Source organism: Papaver somniferum, unplaced genomic scaffold (assembly GCF_003573695.1).
Source record: "Papaver somniferum cultivar HN1 unplaced genomic scaffold, ASM357369v1 unplaced-scaffold_137, whole genome shotgun sequence".
NCBI lineage: Eukaryota > Viridiplantae > Streptophyta > Magnoliopsida > Ranunculales > Papaveraceae > Papaver > Papaver somniferum.
In genome coordinates this window covers 15,704,739-15,728,084 of record NW_020622934.1, presented here as the reverse complement: position 1 = coordinate 15,728,084, position 23,346 = coordinate 15,704,739, and the positions used below count along the sequence as shown (strand labels likewise).

The 23,346-nt window shown below is 35.6% G+C and overlaps 1 pseudogene; it reads left to right on the top strand.

Moving 5' to 3' along the window:
- Positions 1-16,020: 16,020 nt before the first annotated feature.
- On the top strand, positions 16,021-19,668 carry LOC113334616 (annotated as a pseudogene).
- Positions 19,669-23,346: the final 3,678 nt, after the last annotated feature.

Below are 23,346 nucleotides of genomic sequence, written 5' to 3'. Positions count from 1 at the left end.
ATCTTTTGCAGCTTGCAAAAAAAACCAAATTTGATTAAAACTGGGGGATTCGATTTCTTTACGGTTTGATTTCTTTTCTTAATGTTTTGATTTCTGGTCTTTCTTTCTTCTTATCTATCTTTGTTTAATTTTTCCCTTACTTAGTTTTCATGTTTTAATCTTTTTTATGGAAAGATAACTTTGTGATTTGTAGTACTTGTGTGATTCAAGTAGTGATCCAGTGGTGGTCTATCGGGAGCAGTGGTGCATTTGGTTTCTATATCTCATCAAAAACAATAGTATTTTCATAATCTTTGATTATGACCATGTTCATATCTGCAACAAGTAATATTAAGCTAATAACAATGGTGTTATTCGTCTCCATCTCTATAGGTTTGACCCATATCTCAGTGGTTGATACTACCAGCAACTATTATATTCGTTCCATAAAGAAAAAACATTGTCAATCCACAATCCATCACCATTTTCTTGTAACCCATAAGATCATGATGCATTTCAGTAGGGGTATTTTCGTCCTTTCAAATACTAATAGAGTATTCAAATTTTTGAATTTCATCTTCCTAAATTAAAGCCTATTCTTCTCCGAAATATCTATATACAACTCATGATTTTAGTCAAAAAAATCTCGCAATATTTGGTATATTCTGTTTCAGCTTTTCAAACCCTAAACCTAATCCCATCTATAAAACAGAAACCAAAAACTCCAATTCTATACCTATCATATCTTTTATCAGCAAAGAAACCATGTCTCAAAGCTTAAGACTCCATCTATCAGCGCTTACTAGAATGATGAGAGATACTAACTTAGATGTAAGGAACCCAAATTCCCTGAGAGGTAGTCTCATATCTGTAGCTGAGATTGATGCTGCAACCAACCAATGGATCAACAGTCTTATTGGGAAAATCAAAGCAAAGCATACAATAGATACCGATGTGGTGAAGAAGGAAATCAAGATCATGTAGAGGAAACAAAAAAGAGTTGAGATATTTGTGATGGGTCGTAATATGTTTGTTTTGAAGTTTCGAAACTCAGAAGAGGAAGCAGTAATTAAGAAAGCCCCATGGTATATCAGTGATCGCCTCATTGTTCTTCAAAACTATGTGTCCTCAATACCATTGAATGATTACAAGTTTACACATCAAGTATTTTCTGTATTGATCACATGCATATGAATAGAACATATAGACAGGGGGATCATAGAAAAATTATGTCAAGACATGGGGAGGTTAGTTGTTGAGGAAGGAAAAAGAGGTTACGGTATCAGAGGTAGATGTGTCAATGCGAAATTAGAAGTTGACCTAAGCAAGCCACTGAAAAGAGGTAATTGGTTGTGGAATGCTGCCAAACAAAAAATTTGGGTGAAGTGCCACTTTGAAAAACAACCGAGAAGCATTGTCAAGATTGTTTTGTAGTTGATCATGATGATGAGATGTGTGAGGAGAGAGCATGGGATCTCTTCATATTTAAAATGACAGATTCCCAGTTTGCAGATTATTACGCAAAACATGCACATATGGTGGAGGAAATGCAAAGAAACGAAGGAGCAGAAACTAGTGATGGGCCTTCTGGTTCTGTTACTGATGGCCCACTAGATGAGGAGGATGGCCCAGATTATAGGAAATACAAGAGAAGTCGTGAAAATGGGATTGAAGATAATTATGTTCTGTTAGATAACCCTCAACAACCAAATTCTCAAATCCCTAATCTATAAAACCCTAATACTGGTAGAGGTGGTCAATCAGAGATTTCTGCTATTAATAATCTTGACGGGGATTTGAACATGAAGGATGTAGAACATGGAGGTCGAGGACCAAATGGAAATATCCATCTCCCAGTTACTGAATCTCACATGAGTACTGCTAATCAGGTTTTTCTTAATCCCTTTCCTTCGATTTTTTATACTTTAAAATTAATTTTAATCACCTTCACTAAGATAGATACTAGCTTTACATCTATGGTTTTGAATTACTTTTCCCCCAATCGAACTCCCCGATTTTTTAATTTAGATGAATGCAATTCTAGGGTTCAAAATTACTATTATTGTGACAAAGTCTTAGTCCTGGGAAATAACAGTCCTGCTGCAACTTATCCTCATATAAACTCTTCATTTCTTAATTTTGATGTTTGTGGTTTATGTGTGAATCATCCTGCTGTGTTTAATTTTGCTTGTTCTGTCACTAGTAGCTATATGGATAGTAATTCTTTTTTTATGCAACATCAGGAAGTCTGTAATCCATTTGTGTTTGGTCAGTACAAAAATCACACCTGCATTTCTTGGTTTATAAATCTTCTTTTCAGCTCTAAAGACCACAATGTCTATTGTTTGTCATTGTTGAATACTTTCTATTGCAGTCCTAGTAATTATTCTCTCTTCTACTTCATGAGAATCTTGTCGTGGAATTTCCAGGGCTTCGGCAACCCTGCTACTAGAACTGCATTTGCAAATTTTATTAGAAGTCAAAATCCAGATATAATTTTCTTGTGTGTAACCAAGAATGACATCAACAAAATGAGTCAATACCTCAGAAGGTTCAGGTATCCTAATAATTGGATATTTCCCTCGATTGGCCTTTCGAGAGGTATTGCTCTTTTATGGATGACGGGTTTCAACCTATAAATTGTTCAAAACGCTAATAAAATGATCAATGCTATCATCTCTGCCAATCCTAGTAGACCAGAATTCCTATCAACCTTTCTTTATGGTTCAATATACCATGAAAAGAGGTTAAATCAATGGAATTATATCAGTGAAATAGGAACTATGGCTAATTGAAAAGGAGAGGGTACCCAAATATACCTCAAGCTAAAACTTTTCCTACCTATAAGTCCTTTCTCCGAAAGTGATTGTCTATGGACTGAGTCGAGACAATGCAACTAATCGGTTCACACTTCGTGTGATCGTCTATGGATACGAGATCAAGAAAATACAACAACGAAGTATGTTTACTTAATAAAAAGGTTCGGACTTAACCAAACACAGTAGGATTGTTTATCAAGTAAATAGGAATTAACGTTTGTGTAATTTACTTTAATTATAATAGAACAATTATAGTGCGGAAATATAAAGTAAATGAAACAACAAGATTTTGTTAACGAGGAAACCGAAAATGCAGAAAAACCCCGGGACCTTGTCTAGAATTGAATACTCTCAGGATTAATACGCTACACAAAATTAAACCAACTTCGTATAGTTGAGACCAAGAAACTAAACCTATAGTTCACCTAGTCCCGTCTGTATTCCCACGCCTCCAACTTATGAATAAGTCACATACTTGGAACAATTCCTTTGGTTCGTATTCCAAACAGTAAAGGAACAACAAATCTGTTTGGTATCAACTCTATTCAACCAAGTGATGTAAGTCGGACAAAGGCTCTTCTGTTTATCTTAACATAAACTCCTTCGTCAGGTTCTTAGATCTATCTTATGTTAAACTACCGAAGTAATTGTTAATATTTTGCAATCAATAATTTTAATCACAAAGAATTGTATTGATGCCGATCTACACAACTAATCAATCCAATATACAAGGAAAACCAATTATAGTTGGATCATCTTATACCGAAACAAGTATTGTGCACACCAAAGATTATGAAACCCAAATCAGAAATCTTCAATATCTTCTTTGTCTTCAAATCTTCTTAGATCTTCAATAAACACCTGCACACAACAACTTGAATCTCTTGTGATCAATCACGCACAAAACAGAGTCTGTTAACAATGGATTATCACAAGATCCTCTTTAGCACTAATAACAGTATAAAGATCCCTGTCGAAACTTCGATCTAGTTTGAGTGAATCTTATATCAGAAGAGAAGATTCCCAAGCATAAATAAACTAGGTGCAATCAAACTTCAACCACCGTTAGTCAATCAAATCAATCGAAAACACAAGATAAATCACAATTATCTAGTTTCCCACCAACGGTACTCGTAGAGCTTCTCAATACCAAATAATACTTTAAATTGAGCGGTCGTAAGAGAATTTTCCTAATTAGGTTACTCTCCTCTCCGAATAGGTGGCTACACCAGTAACAACACAACCGAGGAAGTTTGCTGTCACGAAGGATTAGTTTGCTAGAAATGCAAACTTCAAGTATTTATAGAAAGGGAAGTTTGGACAACAAGGAATTTCCAAAACCGAAAATATTCTCAAAGATATTCAATATATTCCAAATTCGGTTTCCATAATTCCTGGAAATGCTCTGTCCAAAATAATGACCAAAAATCTCTCAGGAAAATCTCAACTAGTAAATGGGCATTACTAATTCTCATTTTCCTAAAATAAAATTAACAATCTTAATTAAAAGATTCTTAACTTATTTATATTTCTATCCTGGGATTTTCTTCCTGAAGCTATTAAGAAATAACTTTGAACAATAAAAGATAAACATTACTGTACGTGTTTAATGTATGTTGATATCCTTACTTTGTAAGTCCTCTTTCATACTTACAACCTTGAAACCGATTTTACACACTTCCAAACAAGTTTAGAATTGGTTCATCTGACTTTCAAGAACTATGCGATTGATTAAGAACACTCAATCACAAATCATGGGTTTAACGGTTCTACCAAAACACGTTTCGGTTCTACCTCCATGTGAGTATTGTGCATAGTCACACTAGATTTCCAAAATTCGGTTGACTAAGTACTAGGATCGGTTCCCCACATATATATGGTTTCTAACCTAAAAACTTTCCATAGGATCGGTTCCCCTTTGCCTAAAAACGTGTTACACATGTCCATAGGATCGATTCCCCTTTCTGCTATAAACTTGCAGCATCTCATATAAGGATCCATTACCCTTTGTGATGTGTTTCACCTCTTCATAGGATCGGTTCCCCTTTACCCAGATTCGGTTCAACAAATCACAAACTCGATCATACCATCTCAGGTGATTACTTAAGATCGGTTTCACTAATAAAAGTCATACCAATACATAAGTCAGGCCTTTGTAAATAGTTTTACCAATAACACAAACAAGTCGTGAGCGGTTATACTAAATCACACATATTGGATGTTCACAAGATATGCAATGAATAACAATCCCAATAGCGCCTGGCGATTTCTTTTTCGATTCATAAACAAGTTTATGAACTTACTTCCTTAAAACACATGTAAAAATTGTTTCCTAGGATGAAATCCTCACCTCATACCCATACATAATCACAATAGAATTTAAACGATTATGTCGATGTCTTATCTACAAAGTTTAATGGTTAAGCAATAAACTTCATATTGTATTCCTTAATACTATGTCTATCTAGAGTGTTCATGCTTCGCAGTTTCGTTTTCAATATGCACGACTTGAAAGATACGTTAGGGAATGAAACAGTTCAAGTCAAATATCACTAACCTCAAGTGGAAGGATGATGTTTTCGTTGTAGCTTCTTACTTTATCACTTCTTCAAGTCGTCGCAATACTTGTAATGTCTCATATCCTAATACTTTCAAGATAACCTATACGAAGTTGACTCTAGTACATAATCAAGCGAATCTAAAAATGAGTTTTGATTCACTAAAATATGACAACCATACTTGACATATCAACGCTTGGTGGGTTCAACCGAGCTATGCTCTAACACTAATCTCTCATGGGTTCTTATTGGGGATCTGAACATTACTATGCATGATTATGAAAGGTCTACTTTTTCTGCTCCTACTGTTGCTGAATTTCCATTTATAAAAAATGCCATTGATGCCTCAGACTTGAGTGATTTGGGATATATTGGTTCCCAATTCACTTGGTCTAATAGTTAAATAAGAGAGGACAACATTCAATCTAGACTTGCTAGGGCTTTTGTAAATGGTCTTTGGTTAACCCACTATACCAATGCTAAATTTTTTCATATAGAAACAGTTGGCTCTGATCATTCTGCAATTATCTTAGCGACAAATCCCATGTCACATCAAGGTAAAAATCCATATAGGTATTTTAAAGGTTGGTTCAGTGATCCCTCTTCTCATGAGGTTATCAAGAATTCTTTTAATACCTACATAAGAGGTTCTGCTCCCTTCCAGTTAGTCAATAGACTTAGAATTGCCAAGAATTAACTTAAACTCTGAAATACTCATCATTTTGGTAATATAGATCATAAGGTGAAAATTCTAGAAAATCAACTCCAAACTCTGTCTAGTAATAACTATACTATTCAGAATATGAAAACCATTAGGCAAGTTGAAATAAATCTTGAACATTGGCAAAAAGTGCAAGAAGACTTCTATGCACAAAAGTGTAGATCTGACTATTTTAGAAGTTATGATAGAAATACTAGTTTTTATCACAATTCTATAAATAGAAGGAAACATTATAACCATATTAGTGCCCTGAAATTAGCTGATGGTAGTTGGTATGAGGATAGAAATGTTCTTGAAGACTTTATAACATCTCATTTCAAGTCTATTAGCACTACAACTTCTCCTTTTCAAAACAGTACTATCCTTAAATGCGTAGATTCTTGCATAACCAATGAGGAAAATGACAAGCTACTGAGTCCCATAACTTTGCAAGAATTAAGAGATACAATTAAGAAAATGTTATCTTGGACAGCTCCTGGTCCATATGGTTTCCCTTCGGGGTTCTACAAACAATATCTAGAATTTGTAGAAAATGATGTACGGAATATTGTTAAAAGTTTTTCAATACAAATCATTTGCGTAAAGAAACGAATCACACATTCTTATCTCTTATTCCCAAGGTTAAAAATCATGTTACTCCATCATATTTTCGACCAATTTCCCTATCCAACACTAGTTATAAAATTATATCAAAAATATTGGTTAATAGAATGAAACCTTTATTGTGCAAACTGATTATCCCTTACCAGGATGCTTATGTTCCAAATAGAAATATTCAGAACAATGTAATCATTGCACATGAACTGGTACATTCTATGAAAAAAAAGGATTAAATTGGCATTAGGGTCTTAAAACTTGACATGTCAAAAGCTTTTGACAGAGTCGAGTGGAAATTCTTAATAAATATTCTTAAAAGATTTGGTTTCTCTGATCATTGGTGTGATCTTATATACCAATGCATCAGTACTACTACAATCTCTGTTATGTTAAATGGTTCTCCTTGTCCAGTTTTTAAACCAATTAGAGGTTTAAGACAAGGAGACCCATTGTCTCCTTATCTTTTCATTCTTTTCATGGAGTCTTTTTCTAGGTACCTTTTACATGCTGAAGAAACTCATTTGATTCATGGTATAAAGGTTACAAGAGAAGCTCCAAGCATCAATCACCTTTTGTTTGCTGACGATTGTCTTATTTTTACTAAAGCTTCTCACACAGAAGCTGGTAATCTTCTATCCCTAATCAAAGATTTTAGTCTTGTTTCTGGAAAGATTATTAACTTTGAAAAGTCAGCTTGCTTTTTTAGTAAAAATGTTCACCCTGACCACTGTGTTTCTCTCACTAGAACCATGAATGTCAGGAAAGTCGATTCGAATGAGAAGTACTTAGGAATTCCTTTATATCATGGTAAATCTAAAGTTGAGACTTGTGCTCCTTTAGTTGAACAGTTTGATAAAAGGTTATCCAAATGGAAAGGAATCCATCTCAATGTTTCTGGAAGATCCATCTTAGTACAACATGTGCTTAATTCTACCCCTATTTATACTATGAATTCTCTTTTACTCCCTGACACTACCATCCAAAAAATGGAAAGTTCTCAGAGAGATTTCTGGTGGGGAAATTATTCTCACAGGGGAGTTCACTTAAAAGGGTGGGGCAGAGATTGTACTCACAAGTCTCAAGGTGGTTTAGGTTTTCGTAAATTAAAGCAAATGAATATTGCTCTTCTTACGAAAACTGCTTGGAATCTAATACATTTCTCAAATGAACTATGGGATATAATCCTAAAATGTAAGTACTTTAGTAACTTCCACCCACTCCACTATAAAAAAAAACTAGTAATCCCTCCTGGGTTTGGACTAGTATCTACACTGGACTTAAAGTAATAAAAAAACACTCTATTTGGGAAGTAAGAACTGGAACTCAGATTAATGCTTTCAACGAAAATTGGATACATAATGCTTCTACACCTTTATGCGTCTCTTATCCTAATCCTAATTACATTGCATCCAGGTTTGTAGATCGAACTACTCACTCCTGGAATGCCAACTTTGTTGAGTCTTTTTTGACTCATGATAATTTTCAAAAGATCTTAAGAATTAGAATTCCTATATCAGGTCAGGATAGACTCATATGGCCTTTCACTAGTAATGGTTCTCTCATTGTGAAATCAGTTTACAATGTCATAACTAGTGATCCCAACAGTAATACTCAGGTAAATTCTATGACTTCTATCTATAAAAATATATGGAGCGCCACTGTGATGCCTAAAGTTCATATCTTTATATGGAAATGCATTGAAAACATTCTCCCATCAAAATGTAGGTTAGCTAGCTATTCAACTAATAAGGACATTATTTGCAGTATGTGTGACAATAACCATGATGAAACAGTTGAGCACATTATTCTTAACTGTACATTTTCTAGATCTGCCTGGTCATTGGTTCCATATGGTAATTTGGTCCTCTCAGATTCTAGTTCCAATATTTCAATTTCTGACTGGATAAAGAATGGTTAACTGGTAATTTTACTCAAAACCAGATTTGTTATGTTTTTACGACTGCTTGGAGTATATGGAAAGAGCGATGCATCAATGTATTTCAAGAGAAACAGGTAAATCATTTTGCAGTGTCAAGGATTGCATGTAGAACACCAATGGAAACCTTAAATACTATAGCTAATAGTAATAACAATTTTATACATCAACACACTGGAAATACTGTAATGGAATCTGAAATTTCAGGATACATTCCTCAAGACTGTAATATAGTGTATTTCGATGCTTTTTTTGATACAAACACTCACAAGTATGGAATTGGTTTAATCTTAACAGATTCAACAATAAGCTACCAGGGTTGCAGAACAATTGTAGGTCTAGCAAGAGATGCAGAGGAGGCAGAAAGCTTGGCAGCATTAGAAGCTGTCAGATGGCTCAGGCTCCAGAACTTCACCAAAATAGTTGTTATAGGAGATGCTAAAAATGTCATTTCCTACTTAAATAAAATCCCTAACCAGGTTAGCTTGTCTAGTGCTACTATTTTAGATGATTGTCTTTCTTATTCGAACTTTTTTTCTTCAGTGAAATTTAATCACATTAGTCGTGATCTAAATGGATTGGCAGACAAAGCTGCTAAATTCTATAGAAGGAATGATGTACGTAACAGGTGAATGGGGGAATAGTCTTCCCCATTTCATCATATAAACTTTGTATTCCTTTAATTTAATAAATTATTTTTTCTAGCAAAAAAAAAGAATCATCCATCTGTTTATTCCTCTCCATTGGAGTTTTTTTAACTTTTGCAGCTTTAAAAGTGATTCCTTTTGTTTGAATAGACTGTGATTCATGATCAAAGATCTTTAACTTTCTAACAGTGTGCTTCGTGAGAGTTTTGAAAGATTATTTGCTTCTATGATTGCATGCTTCTTAGAATCATATCTAGATGGTAACGATCTGAGAATTTTGCACACTATATCCTTTTCAGAAATAGTCTTTCCAAGAGAGAAAGAAGCATTAATTATCTCAGAGAGAGTTTAATATGAAACTCTTCAAAATTGTTGTTGTCATCCATTCAAAGGTTTTCCCAATCAGATGTAAGAGTTTGAAGTCTAGCTTCTTTCTCTGATGTGTTTCCTTCGAATACGATCTGGAGATTATCCCAAGCTTCTTTCGAAGTTTGACATGTTGATACATGATGTTGTAGATCACGGCTTACAACATGTATTATAGAATTCAAACCATCTGAATTCTGCTTTGAAAAAGCCTTTTCTTCGTTTGAAAAATCTACTAAGCGTTAGACTCAGTTTTCGAATTTTCTATCTTTGGACGAATATAACCATCGACGACTAATGGCCATGTATTAAAGTCTCGTGATTGAAGAAAAGATCTCATAGCAGATTTCCACCACAGATAGTTTGTTCCGTCAAATCCTGGCGGTACGTTAATTGAAGTCGATTCATGAGAACTCGAGTTCATTCTTATAGGTCGGATCGCACCAAACACAAATTGTTAGATCTTTTCGTGTTTTTCTGCTCTGATACCAATTGAAAAGACGAGGGTACCCAAATATACCTCAATCTAAAACTTTTCCATCTATAAGTCCTTTCTCCGAAAGTGATTGTTTATGGACTAAGTCGAGACAATACAACTAATCGGTTTACACTTCGTGTGATCGTCTATGGATACGATATCGAGACAATACGACAACAAGACAACTTGTGTGATTGACTATGGATACAAGATCGAGACAATACAACAACGAAGTATGTTTACTTAATAAAATGTTCAGACTTAACCAGACACATTAGGATTGCTATCAAGTAAATAGGAATTAACGTTTGTGTATCTTACTTCTAATTATAATAAAACAATTATAATTGCGGAAATATAAAAGTAAAAGACACAACAAGATTTTGTTAACGAGGAAACCGCAAATGCAGAAAAACCCCGGGACCTTGTCCAGAATTGAATACTCTCAGAATTAAGCCGCTATAAAAAATCAAACCAACCTAGTATAGTTGAGACCAAGCAACTAAACCTATAGTTCACCTAGTTCCGTCTGTATCCCTGCGCCTCCAACTTTCAATAAGTCACGTACTTGGAACAATTCCTTTGGTTCGTATTCCAAACAGTAAAGGAACAACAAATCTGTTCGGTAACAACTCTTTTCAATCAACATGATATGAGTTTGACAAAAGGCTCTTCCGTTTATCCCAATAAACTCCTCTGTCAGGATCTTAGATCTATCTTTTCAACAACTACCAAAGTAATTGTTAAGACTAAGCAATCAATACTTGGAATCACAAAGAATTGTATTAATGCCGATCTACTCAACTAATCAATCAAATTTAAAACAAAGATAAACCGATTATAGTTGGATCCCCAGACGAAACAAGTATTATGTACACCAAAGATTATGAACCCAAATCAGAAATCTTATTCGTCTTCAAATCTTCTTAGATCTTCAATAAACACATGTATACAATCAACTTGAATCTCTTGTGATCAATCACATACAGAACAGAGTCTGTTAATGATGGATTATCATAAGAAGTATTTAGATTTACAAACAATTCTAAAGATCCCCATCGACACTTCGATCTAGTTTAAGTGAATCTTATATCAGAAGAGAAAATTCTCAAGCAAAAACAAACTAGGTGCAATAAAAGTTCAATAACCGTTAGTCAATCAAATCAATACAAAATTAATAATAAACTGCAATAATCTAGTTTCCCACCAACGGTACTCGTAGAGCTTCTCAATCCCAAAGAAGTCTTTAAAACGAGCGGTCGTAAGAGATTTCGCCTAATTAGGGTACTTTCCTCTCCGAATAGACGGCTCCACCAGTAACAACACAACTAGGTAGTTTTGCTGGCTCTGGGGATTAGTTTGCTCGAAATGAAAACTTCAATATTTATATACCAAGGAAGTTTGGACACCATGGAATTTCCAAAACCGAAAATATTCTCAAGATATGCAATATATTTCCAAATTCGGTTTTCATAATTCGTGGAAATGCTTTGTCCAATTAATGACCGAAATCTCAGTAGAAAATCTCCAACTAGTAAATGCACATTACTAACTTTTATTTTCTAAAGAATGCATTTTAATTGCTGGAAATTAAAAGCATATAAAACTAAAAACCTTAATTAAAATATTCTCAATTTATTTCGATCCGGGATTTTCCTTTAGTTATTAAGGAATACCTTTGAACAATAAAAGGTAAGAATTAATGCACGTGTTCAAAGTATGTCGACATCTTTACTTTGTAAATCCTTTTCCATGTTTACAATCTTGGAACCGATTTGCCACACTTCTAAACAAGTTTAGAATTGGTTCATCTGACTTCCAAGAACTATGTGATTGATTATCCTATCAAATCACAAATCATGGGTTTCACGGTTCTACCAAAACAAGTTTCGTTCCACCTCCATGTGGGTACTAGAATTAGTCACGCTAGTTACCAAAACTTGGTTGACTAGGTACTAGGATCGGTTACCACATATATATGGTATCTAGCTTGTATTTGTTGCACATGTTCATAGGATCGGTTCCCCAATAACTAAAAACTTGTTGCAACTCTTACAAGGATCGATTCCCCTTTTGTGATCGGTTGCACCTTTTACTAGGATCGGTTCCCCAATATCTAGAGTTGGTCATACCAATTACAACAAATCGATCATACCATCTCACGTGATTACTTAAGATCGGTTTCACTAATAAAAGTCATACCAATACAAAAGTCAGGCCTTGTGAATAGTTTTACCAAGATACATAAACAAGTTATGAGCGGTTATACTAAACACACATATTGGTAATCCAAAGATTTGAAATGAATAACAATACCAATAAGCCTAGCGATTTCCCTTTCGATTCACAAAACAAGTTCATGAATTTACTTCCTTTAAACGAATGTAAAACATTGTTTCCTAGGACGAAATCTTCACCCATACCCATAAATAATCATAATAACATTTGTACGATTATGTCGATGTCTTATATACGAAGTTCAAAAGATAAGCGTTATACTTCGTATTGTATTCCTTAATACTAATTCTAACTAGAGTATAATCATTCACGTCTTCACATTTATGTTTTCAATATGCACGACTTGAAAGATACGTTAGGGAATGAAACTGTTCAATTCAAATATTACTAACCTCAAGAGGAAGGATGATGTCGTCGTTGTAGCTCCTTACTTCTTTCACATTCTTCAAGTCTTCACGTAATACTTGTAATGTCTCATATCCTAATACTTTCAAGCTACTAAGTTGACTCTAGTAAATAATCAAGCGACTCTTTGTATGAGTTTTGATTCACTAAAATATGACAACCAAACTTGACATACCAACGCTTGGTGGGTGCAACCGAGCTATGCTCAACAAGCTACATGTCCTTTACTTACTTAGTATTAAATGTTGATGTGCGTGATTTCCTTTCACAGAAAATTACATATAGCTAGTTGAATAGTTCAGCAAAGTACATAGGTTTGCAACTAGCTAACCTTGATTGTCCTACAATTAGGATATCTCAAGTATTAATATTTGGAAAATATTATTGATTGTAAATTTTGGTAACAATATTTTGTATTTATTACAAATGAGTTGTATACGTGTTAACATAATCGTATAATATCAAGATCTTTGCTAAAATCAGAAATGACATTTATTGAATATATTTTGATAGTCGATTTTTGTAGATCTTGTTTCCAAACAAGACTTGGTCATAACACTATGAACAGTGGAGCTTCGTATTCTTACAAACTCATCCTAAAACATACCTAAGTTGTGTGGTAGTTAATTTAACAATGACAAGTAGTCTGATTCAGTTTGGACAAAATCATGATTAACCAGTTTAAAGCTTTCTTTGTGATCAAGAAGCTCTAGTAGTACCATTGGGGGAAACTAAGAATCATACATGTTCGTTGTTTAGTACTTGTAGTTGAACTAACACATAATTATCATCTCGATAGTTCTTGTTTGTTCTATTGTCCTTCTCGTATGATATAAGGATATTCAAGATTTTGAAGATTTGACTATACAAATTTGAGTGATTTTGAATCTATCGATAGAACTACCGGCTTGGCAACGTTAACCGACTTTATTTTACGAGAAAAATAAGCTAGTGAAATTCCAAATATGTGTCCATTGGGATATAACCGTCTGACGGCCAAAAGATGACCGAGCGACCAAGCTTTAGCCATAATACGGTTAGGCCATAAACGAGTGGCCAAAGTTTAGGCGCTTGTTCCTTTCTTAGGATGAGTCTTATGGGCTTCTATATGAACCTTCATAGATACCGTCGCGTCAGCTGAGAAAAGTGGATGACTGCTACGATAGTAAAACCGCAAAGAGAGGAAGCGAGACATGATTCCTCGAAAAATAGACGAAAAAAGGCTCCATAAAAAATATAATTTTCAAGTGAGATATTGTACCTCGCTTTTGTACATTTTTCTGCGAGACCACATACGTCTCTTTTAAGTTTTGGATTCACCGACACCTTTGCACAAATGCAAAAGTGCCTGTGAAAAGGAGTCTTCGGTGATGGTTTTGATTTTTATGGTTGTGAAGTCCTCATGAGACCCAGTTGAAGGAAGCTAACTGCTAAGACATAAGCTTATCATTTGCTATGCCAACTAGACCGTTAAATATGTTATTTTGGTATGTACCGTCGGAAACATCCTTACCGCATTTGTTTACAATTTATCTGCCAAAGCCATCCACTATTACTCTTTTTCTATCTAGATACAATCCTAAGGTCAGTATTCAATAACAAGATTCAAGCAACGCCACGCCAGCTTAAATCAATGTCCAACCGCTACAGTGTTTCAAGGCTGAATCAAGGTAGCACCATATGATTTACCACAAGACACTAGATGATTTGGCTCAAAAAAATTGGAGTTGTTAGATTTTATCAGACACTTGAGTTGCGAGGTTATTTGGTGCCACAGTGTTGATTCCAGATTGTGTTCAAGCAACGTCCACGGTTTTGGGGGAGAATGCTGAAGCTTGACTCTCCATAAGAAAAAGCCTAAATTTTAATTAATGTGGATTTTGGAAGTGCTGTCAAATGGAAGTGTGATAATGAAGAACGTCTCTCTTGGAAGGGAAGAACACAATCTAGGAGTACACTTAAAAGCGGCAAATAGGGTTTCTCTTGATAAGAGCGAGATGCACCTTGTGCCCGAAGGAGAAAAAATTGCGGATGTTATCAGTTCCACAGTATCATGGTCGGTCTCCCAATGGATATGCCCCATGCAATTGCTGGGGAACTCTGCAAAATGGGTTCGGGAAGACACGCGATCAATTGAGAAGTACTCCCTCCATACCACATATATAGGCGGAGTAGTCAAAATCTCTTAGATTAAGAAATTTCTTTGATTTTATAAATTCCTATGTTTTTTCTTGTTTTACCCTTAGTTATATTCCCAATGTTAGAGACATGCACTAAATTGTGATGATTCCCAAACAAATAAATAAGGGTAGTAGAAGTAAAAAATCGTTTTGAAATTTGGACTTCACATATATAGTTTTTTTTTTTTTTTTGCTAGAAAATAAGAATGGATTAATAAAAGAAGGTTACACATAGGAGTTTAAGAATACAAGAACATAATCCAACCATTCTCATGAGGTTCTTGACCTTCTACTATATTTTGTTGCTTTATCAGCAAGCAATATATGACTTCTACGCAAGAATTCAAATCTTGCTAAACTAAAACGGGAACTAATTGTTTTACAGTCATCTATGACTGATTTATTATACCAATATAATTGGTTGTTGCTTGAATTAAAGGAATAAATCACTATTTCGGCATCACTAACAAAACAAACTTTATCCAGCACTTTAGATTTAGCCCATTTCACTGCTTCAAATATTGCCAGACTTTCAGCTTCCTCAGCATTCCTTACATTCCCAGATTTGAGTTTGCATCCGAGAAATGTACCTGCAAGGTCAGTTAAAACCAAACCAATGCCAGATAAATTAGTATCCTTGTCGAAAGAAGCATCAGAAAAGATAATATGACAGTCAGATGGGAGTGTGCTAGTAACTTGATCGATGGTTTTATCATCTACTGAGGCTAGTCTAACTGGATTGTGGGGAGTATAATTGGTCAAGTATAACTCAGTATCATTGATAAACTTGAGAGCAAGTCTAGCAATAGACTGATGATTAAGGTTTTTCCCTTGAAAGACACTGGAACATTTTTCTTTCCAAATGCTCCAAGTAATAGAAAAGAAAGATCCTGCCTTCTTTATCAGTTCATCATCCGATAACCATTTAATAATCCAATCCTGCGGGTGAATGTTAGAAGCATTATCATGTGCAATAATATCTGCATAACAGCATAAGGAGTTAGAGAGACCAAACAGCTTTCGAAAATTCACAGTGAAGAATAATGTGTTCAGGTGATTTAGTACTACCAAAATTACATATATTACAAGATGTGTCATGTTCATTGGAAAATCTTGCAAGTATAGTTTTTACTGGAAGAATGTTGTCATGGCACTTCCAAGCAAAAATCTGTACTTTGGGTAATATGGGAAGTTTGCACAGAAATCTGTAAATAGGATTAATATTCTGAGGATTATTCATATAAAAATTCTGATCAGAGATGACTTTATAAGCTGATTTGACTCCACGTATATAGTGTACAAGGAAAAATGGAAGTTCCGTCTATAACATAGGGATTAGGGAGTAGCGTTTTGGCGTAATAGAATCTCAATTTATTGATGGCACTATCAAACTTTCAATACATAAACAAACTCCTAAACTCCTAAACTCTTCTACATTGCAGACAAAGAACATCAATCATGTAACACAAATACACTCTCAAATCATCACTAACAACTTGACTCATCTCTCATACCTCTTCAACCACCTCATCAACTTATACTCCAAATGTGGTCAACTTAGCCAAACCCTTTTATTATTCTCGAACGCTAACAATTCTAACAATAAGAATGTCATTACCTGGACATCTCTCATTACTCAATTCTCACGTACCCGCAAGTCTAATGAAGCATTAAACCTATTTAACCAGATGAGACAAACAGGGGTGCATCCTAATCAGTTTACATTCTCGGCTGTATTACCAGTTTGTGCTGAAACAATGAGTGGGAAACAGATACATTGTTTGGTTTTGAAACATGGGTTTGATTCTGATGTGTTTGTTGGTAGTAGTTTGGTTGATATGTATGGGAAATGTTGTGAAATGGGTTATGCGGAGAAAGTATTTGATGAAATGCCTGAAAGAAATTTAGTTTCTTGGAATTCTTTGATTGTTGGGTTTTCGAAGAATAGGTTGGATGAGAAGTCAATGACTGTTTTTAAGGAGGTTTTAGTTAGTCCTGATCAAGTGAGTTTTTCGAGTGTGTTGAGTGCGTGCGCAAACAGTGGTAATTTTTGTTTTGGGAGACAGGTTCATGGGGTAGGGATTAAACATGGTTTAGTTGAATTGGTGTATGTGAAGAACTCGTTAGTAGATATGTACAGTAAATGTGGTGGATTTGGAGAAGCTTTGAAGTTGTTTAAGACCATAGCAGATAAAGATGTTGTTACATGGAATGTTATGATGATGGGCTTGTTACAAAATAATTGCTTTGAAGAAGCTTGTAATTGTTTTTGGGTCATGAGAAGTGAAGGTGTATCGCCTGATGAGGCATCTCTTTCAACTGCATTGCATGCTTCTGCTAGTCTTGGAGCACTTGATCAAGGAGCATTGATCCATAATCAGATCATTAAGAGTGGGTTTATGTCGAATACTTGCGTGTCAAGCGCTTTGGTAACGATGTATGCTAAATGTGGTGGTTTGGTAGACGCTCGCCGTGTGTTTGACGAAATTGAGGATAGGAGTGTTGTTTGTTGGACAGCCATGATTGCAGCTTGTCAACTACATGGCTTCGGAGATCAAGTGATTGACTTGTTTGAGGAAATGTTGATGAAGGGGATTAATCCTGATCGTATCACTCTTGTCTGTGTTCTTTCAGCTTGTGGGTATACTGGACGCGTGGAAGAAGGGTTAAAGTACTATGATTCCATGAAATGGTTGTATGGGATCGAACCTGGATCAGAGCATTACGCATGCATAGTTGATATGTTAAGTCGAGCTGGTCGATTGGATGAGGCGAAGATGTTTGTCGAGTCAATGCCACTTGAGCCTGACCCATCGGTCTGGGGAGCTTTGCTTGGGGGTTGCAGGAAATACGGTAATCTTGAGATAGGTAGAGAGGTCGCAGAGAGACTTTTTAAGATGGAACCAAGAAATTCTGGGAATTACGTGCTTCTTTCTAACATATATGCACGTTATGGGATGTTAGAAAAAGCTAAAGAAGTACGAAAAATGATGGGGCTGAACGGGGTGAAAAAAGAGCCTGGGTATAGTTGGGGTTGACATTAAAGAACACAACTTACTTATTCACAATGCCTGATAATTCACATCCTTGGACGGATAAGATATATGAGATGTTGCGGAAATTAGCAGATTTGGCAAAGAAGAGAGGATATGTTGCTGAAACAGAATATGCAGTTAAAGATGAGAGGATATGGTGCCATAATGAGAAACTAGCCCTTGCATATGGATTTTCTGGCTTTGCCAGTTGGTACACCAATTAGGATAAAGAAGAACCAAGGACTTGTGGTGATTGCCACACAGTATGGAGTTTTCTTCTGAGATTTTTGGTAGGAAGATAATTGTCAGGGATATCAATAGGTTTCACAGATCCTCAGCTGGCTTATGCTCATGTGGGGAATTTTGGTGAACAGTGGTTTAAATTTGACATAATTTGGTTTTGTTAAACCAGAAGAGAACCATATAAATGATTGTTTTGTGAAGTCTATGGTCAATCTTATTTCATGATTTATCCTGTGCTACAAGCAGAAGGGTTGGGGAATTTTCATCTATAATACTGGCCATGCATGTAACAAGTGGGTCATCTTAGTGAAACTGAGCTTCCGAAACCTCAAGTGAACTCCGGGTCTCATCTCCCCTATGCTCAGTGAGAGTGTTACTGGTCAATCTGTGCCCTGCAATATGCCTTTTGAGATCAACAATCTGCTGGTAAATGGTTTCTCTACTCTCTACTACTTATCATTGTCGATTCATATTTCTCTATCTGAAGTGGTTTAGTTGTTTTCCAGGTAATCATGCTTCTGAGATTAACTCCATACCAACATATCATTGTTATTCATGCTTCTCTAACCATGGACTGTGAGTAGAAACCATCACTTTTCCTAAGGTTAATTCCAATCAAGTTATGATGCTCAAAAACAAATTTGAACTTCCATATATCGGTTACCAGAATTTGCTATTGAAAAAGGCCCATTATCACTTTCCATTATTTTTTGTCTGGTAAAAGATGTAGAGAGAGTTCAAGGCGGGGTTTTGAGATGTTTCTCGGATCATGTTGGCCACATTAATTATCATGACTCTTCGAAGTCTTCAGTATGCACCAAGCCTTGATTTGATTAGTAATTATTCACAGTGTCGCATCTGGGTGAATTAGCTCTAGTTCAACTACTATCCTATAGATGGACCTTTCAGGGGTCATATTTCTCTTCAATTATTGGGGGTATCTTGCCATCCTGAATATATGTCATTGTCCCTGTCACTGTACGATGATTTTGCTATTACTGTGTCCAAAATGATTAGAATGAGAACTACTACGAAGTCGGTATATAGCCCTAATAAGTGTTATTTGAAACTGTTAGGGATTATATAGGGCTTACTCTATATATGGTCACAGACTCATTTCCTAAATGATAACTCTGGAATGAGTTGGTCTTTGCCTTAAATGTCCTGATTGCAGAACATCAGTCTACTGCTAATCATAAATGCTTGATGTAAAACTTAAGAATCTATGTCCAATTCATATTTTTGAGAGGAGTTAAGAACAAATGCCAGAAATGGAAATGCTTCCTAACAATAGTCACCAAGAGTTGTATAAGAAATACTAGGTTAGAAACGAGGAGTAATAAGTAGCGAGTAGCTAATGCTGTAACAATTAGCTTCTTAAAGCAGATGAAAATTAGATAGGTGGCCGATTTTTTTCAAAAAGAAAAAATTGTTTAAAAAAGTCTGATTATATAGTAGACAGATGAACATGCATATCTGACAAATAATTTTTTAATTTTTCTTTAATAATTGATAACAACAGATAGTGGTCCCTGCACCATAGAGGCTGTCTGTTAATAATCTTTGATCCTTAACTACCATTTTCGGATGATATTTTCCTGATGATCTATCAATGCACTGTGTCGCCTTTTGTTTTCATTGTAGTCTCAAAAATATGCTGATCTCATGACACTGACTCTTCTTTCCATTCACTGTATGGTATAGTTTTCGCGATAAACTCATAGCAAACACTGTCTAGTCTGCTGCTTAGCTTTTTATATTACTGCCTGAACAATCAATCTAACGATACAGAATGCGTTTGATCGTAATAATGACCTCATTATTATGGATGGATCTCTACTGGAAAGTTGGCTGTAATGATCCGGACTGATCTTGATTTACGAGTCTGTTTCAAGTTATTTGTGTCTGCCACACTAGGTTTCTTAAAGGAAATAATGATGGACGCCTACTAAAACAAGAGTCTAACATTGAGTGTTCTTGCTAGTGGTCAAATTGCAGATTGCAGAAGAGTGAGTGAATGTGAGAGAGAATCCACTAGCTATGCTCCAGAACAGGTTTCGCAGCCAAGAATGGCAGAGACAGAGAGAGAGAGAGAGAGCGAGAGGGTGCATTAAAATTCTACTTATCAGCAGGAGCCCCACTCTACACACACCTTCTATGTCTCCAGGAAAGCATGCTTATCCTACTAGTTAATCAATATAATCTTCTGTCTCTTCCCCTGGTCTGTTTTAAGAATCATTATGTCAGTTTATCATCTTAATCATCGTCTTTGCATTCAATATTTATCTCTTTTACACTGCACAAAAAGTCTCGGTGGGGGTTGGGGATAATTCAAGAGAGTATTGAAAGGATTTCCTGAACCACATTCACACTAAAGCTTCAAATAGAGGTTTATCCGGTGAAAGTCTTTTCCTTAATTTCTGCCGATGAAACAAGTGTCTAACTAACTTTCATGTTAAACTATGTTTGATTGGACACGAAAGACTTAGTAATAGAATTCTTTTCTCTCTTTAGTGATTGGGGAAATGATTTTTTATATTTGTCATTACTATATTGGTAATTTTATTGGCATGTGTAACCCATGTTCTTCATATCTGCTTTGTTTTCTGGAAAGCAGTATATGTTGGAGAAATCAGACAAAATGGTCCCTCTCTTTCTGGTCCTTTGGGCATCATGCTGAGGGATATATACAATGAGAAGTGCAGCACGCACGCACGCAGGCAGGCAGCTATATATATATATGAACAACAGAAACCTCGACTCAAATTCAGGCTGCTGGGTACACGCAAGCATGTCATTTAGATTTTTATCGTTTTGCATTGACACAGTACTGGATCTTTTTACAGAATATCATTATTTGTTACCTGAAAACGAGATTCTATGATGGGTAAGAGGATTTAGAGTTGTTGAAATCGATAAATTAGGATTTAAAGTACCGATACCATCATTATCATGATCATGTATCCATGGTTATGTTTTGACGAAGGGGGACAACAGGTACATTTAAAAATGAAGACTACCAAGTAGGTGACAGAAATTATGATTTTTATTTTTCTTAATCTGATGAAACAGACTACCGACTCACTCGAGAGCTGAATGTGTATGTCATCAACTTGGTTGTCAACGTGGTAAGTTTTTCTTTTCTTTACAATCATCTATGATCCGTCTGAAAACCTCATCTCATATATTTTATCCAGTTAATATGTATTTCTCGCACGATCTTGTGATTGTCATTATTTTCCTGGTAATGCACCTGTCAACTGTGAGGCAGAGCAAATAATTAACTGCCCTTGTAAACCTGCAGTGAAGCTACTTGAGGGAGTTCACACGAGGGATTCGAGTTTGGAGTTGCATTATTAACATAGAACCACGAGGATGAAAGACATGCAGAAGGATCCAAGCCAACTGATTTGCATCCACAGTGAGGGCGGTGTGTAGCAGTCAGAACTGCCTTGAACATTTTCTCCCATAACCCGCAACAGACTAGATTAGACACAAGAACAGGTGTATGTATATGATCTTCATAAACCGATTAACAACCGAAGATGCAAAAAAGATTACAGTAGTAAAAGTAAGGTGAGTTAAGGTAAAGTCAGGTGTGTTTTGGTCTGGTTGCTGAAATTTTTTGGCTTGATTCTTCCTCTTTCCCGGGGCAAAGAAGATGACAATAATACAAAAACAAGAGAGGGTGAGTCAGTCATAAGTGCTCGTGGCGTGGGTCCGCTGGCCAGATCGGTAGGCACGAGCAGAACATGAATCTACAGAACAGATAAAGATATTGTTTTTGGATTTGCGGCAATCCACCTCTATGCAATCTTTATAACAATAATGACACCATATTATTATTACCACAGAAAATGGACATGAATGAAAAACAAACAAATTGATGGGGAAAGAACATCACCAAAGCTGTAACAGTTAGTGATCGTTTCATAATTGTTTTGGATGGATTATCTTATATTGTGGTTCAGTAGGGAGGATGGAATTTTTGCAAAGGCTGTCTCTAGGTATACCAAAAACTTTCAAGGCATACAAAATAGTTTTCCCATCCTAGATGATTTTAAAAGGGGCGTCTATTGGGTAGTTCAATTACCTATATACCCTTGAACCTAAAATCAAAAAATAAACTATCCTAAACATCTCTTCTTCTTCGTCCGGCCAAACCACCTTCCTTTTCTATCAGAATTTTTTTTCATCACCGTAATTAATTATCGATTCGTGAAAATTCGATCATCAGTTAAATTGAACTATATAATAGATCATACAAAGAAAAAAGCAAATGCCAGGTGTTCTAAATCCTCTTCCAATCCATGAATTAAAGAAGAAGAACCAATTGAAGATGAAGGTGTGAAAACTATAATTGAACCATAAATTGAATCGGAAATTCAACCATTTGAAGCTCCAAATACTGAAATGAGGATAAGAAGGTATTCCCTACAAACCCAATCTTTTATTTGTTGTTTTTCATGGATTGAATGCGTTAAATTGCTAAAAACTTAGGGTTTTTGACGGTTATAGTAGCGGGTTCGGCTGATAATTGAGTTGAGTTTTGAGTCGAACTGTTCTTGAAATTTCACCCTGAAAGTGTCTATGAACAGTTCGGCTAAACTGTAAATGTCAACTTTTAGCCGAACCCCAAAATGTGTATTAAATACGTCCCAGAACAGTGTCAGGTTTGGCTAATACCTTGCAAACCTTCCCGGCCGAACCTGAGAAGTGAAATTTACCCCAGGTGGTTGTCAAGTTCGGCTGACTCGATTAGATCACTTTCAAGCCGAACCTCTCTCTGTAAACACTTCGAAAATATTGATTTGCAGGCTCTAGGTTCGGCCAGCTCGTGTTGTTGAGTTATCAGCCGAACCTTCTCTTTGCACCACTCAAGTTTTTCGATCTTGTTTTGGCCTTAACTTTTTCGTCCGATGTCAGAATGACCTCATTCTTTTTGCGTTGTGTTTGTCTTTTCATTCTCTTGAAGTTGAAGATAAGATCTCATTGATTTTAATGAGTTTAATATGGACCTTGGTATTCTCCATCATTAGACTTCACTTTCTTAACACTTTTAGTAATTTCCATTTTTTTTGTTTGGTTCATCCTATGAAAAGGCTACACAATAGAAAACATATGTAATAAAAAGCCTAACCCCT